The sequence below is a fragment of the Schistocerca serialis genome, chromosome 10 (assembly GCF_023864345.2).
Source record: "Schistocerca serialis cubense isolate TAMUIC-IGC-003099 chromosome 10, iqSchSeri2.2, whole genome shotgun sequence".
NCBI lineage: Eukaryota > Metazoa > Arthropoda > Insecta > Orthoptera > Acrididae > Schistocerca > Schistocerca serialis.
The window spans coordinates 182,922,807-182,925,546 of NC_064647.1; positions in this window are offsets into that span (position 1 = coordinate 182,922,807).

Here is a 2,740-nt window from a genome sequence, read left to right on the forward strand (position 1 = left end):
ACTCCATCTGCTCGCACTGGGGTGCACGAACACTGGCGACGATGCTTCGAATGTACCTTTTGGCCACCTCCTCAGCTGGTGGATATTCCACGTAAATGTAGCCGTGGTCGTCACAAAGTTTGTTATGGCTAGCTCACGTACACAGCCATCGCTCACCTGCACTCCGAAATCGTATGACCCCTGCAAAAAGAAGTGTATTTGTTACCATTTCGTAAGAAATATACCGTATGCGAAACAGACCATTAGCATTGTAGGTGTGCATCAAGCACGAAATACCCTGAGCAAGTGGTTTTGAGTGTCCTATTTATAGGGGTCAGGCAAGGCCCGGGCGAAATGCAGTTATTAATTGGGGTTACGGAGCCACTTATGCTACTCATACTTGTAATATGTGACGTAGCTAGAAACGAACTAGACGACAGTGATACGTGCACACACAGGTTTGAGAAAACGTTTATGGTATTTGCCTGCCTCAGCTCGCTCCAGCCGAGGAAGATGGTGGCCTGGCTATTGTCTTTACAGTATATACACATAATGTGGACACCAATCAAGTTACAGATGTGCTTGGTATATCCTATTACAGATGACGTCGCGCTGAATAATTCAGTGTCACGTTACTATAGGTCACATACAAATTATTAAGATACGTTTTGTTAAATGCTGACGTGAGGAACAAATCGTTATAAATTGATAACAGCTTAATGGAAAACACGCAGAAGTCGTCAGGATGTCGGTTTAAGAAACTCGACACCATACAGTGACACTCACAGTCAGAAATTGCGTTATTCGTCAGGAATTTACGACTATACGGAGATTGAGTATAGAGCCGAGTTAATTCAAAGTACCGGAGAACTACACATCACAGCAACGCGACGTCTGCAGGAACACCTTCAGAAACACCAGTGGCGGTATTATTTTGCAGTGCATATTTCTTGTTAGGTATTAGGTTCGTTCATTTCTAATATTTCCGCTTGTTTTTGATAATGTTGCGATTCTTTGTTGCAGAGCAGTTCCAAAATAGTTGTTCCTACTTTGATTTTGCTGTCATTACCAAGCGATTCGTTATTACAAAACTTTTTACTACAGTCGTGACACCTGTTCATTTTATTTTGTGCTGTAGTATTGTACTAGAGTAGATTCAGTAACATAACGATTCCAGATCCGTACCTAAAAAATTATTGGAAAGAGGAGAGGAAAGCCCCGCTATGTTCATCTGACTCCTTTGAGAGCCAACTAGCCCAAAAGTTATAAAACTGCACACCACACAAAAACTCTCCACCCTCGGCAACACGCTGCGTAGCAACCACCGTAACTTTCACCCTCTATGACAGATGTCATACCTCCAGCATTCACATCTGGCTGGACTCGACATGGACATCTGCTAAGTTACGCTACTACTGCACATTCATCTGGGTACTGAATACGACCCTTACCATAAAAATGCTGAAAGGTGACTCTCAACTTTAAGTTGGATTCAATTGACATCCAAACAAGATATAGTAAGTGTTGTCTCCTGAAGTCAGTAATTATCATCTATTCCAGAAAAAGGCTGCAAATAATAATGTGTATTAAAATGATAGTTTTTGTAATAAACAAGACTGACTTAAGTAACAAGAACATAAAGCAATCAATAATGTGGTCATCTACTGTTCTTTCTGCCCACAGATGGACAGAGAAAGTACGACCCACTTTACATTTCCTTGACACTGAGTTCGGTGAGGTGATTTTGCCAAACACCATACTTTCTCAGTAAGTGTTCACTGTTATGTTTTTGACAGGAAAGTTTGCGAAGGATTTGAATTTATGCAGTTAGTAACGACATTCTAGGAAATTCCAGTAATTCAATGTTCCACTCATTCTGAGCAAAGATATACACTAGCGGAAAAAAATGGAACATCCTCAAGGACAAAGCCATTTTATTGACAAGTGAAAAGTGACAGATCATTGTTTTAAGAGTGTATGATAAATTCAGACCAAATGAAGCACCCATATCAGACTGAAGGGTACCCAAATTGTCGCGTCAGCAAAGAGTGTAATCTCCTCTGGTGTCAACGCAGGCGCATATTCTTGCGCGGAAGCGACCATAAGGATGCTGAATAGCATCCTGCGCTAAAATGTCCGCAGCACCTTTTACCTTTCGTTGTAGTTCAGCAACGGTTCTTGCAGGCTCTTGAGAACGAGTAAGTTGCAGCTTCAGCTTGTCCCATATGTGTTCGGCTGGCGGGGAATTTGGTGGTCAGGGCTGTTGTATGCCGCAGGTAGTGCGTTGCGTCGTAGCAGCCGTATGTGGGCGTCCAGTGTCCCTCTGGGGAGCTCATCACCTTCCGGTCGAAGGATTTTCAGTAGCACCTGCTCTGTCGAAACACCAAATGTGACTGCGAGTTATAACTGATGCCCCTACTCCCCCCTCCCCTATACACTTTGAAGCTTAGCGTGAGACTTGCGTGTCGTGGGCGAATGCTCTCCAGATTAGGACAGTGACCAGGTCTACCCCATACATGTGTATGTCTGTTATTCAATACAGACAGAACCCACTCTCATCACTAAACACAGTGCCATTCTGCTCTCCAGTTAACTCTTCCACAACGCCAGAGTAGCTATACTACGTGCTTTTGTGGCGTCAGTAGTAACCTGGTCGGGGGAAAACATGATCGAAATGCAGAAACGAAATGAAATAATCTTATAGCACTGGTGGCTGGAAGTCCCCACCTGGGGAAGTTCGGATGCCAAGTTGCTGACACAT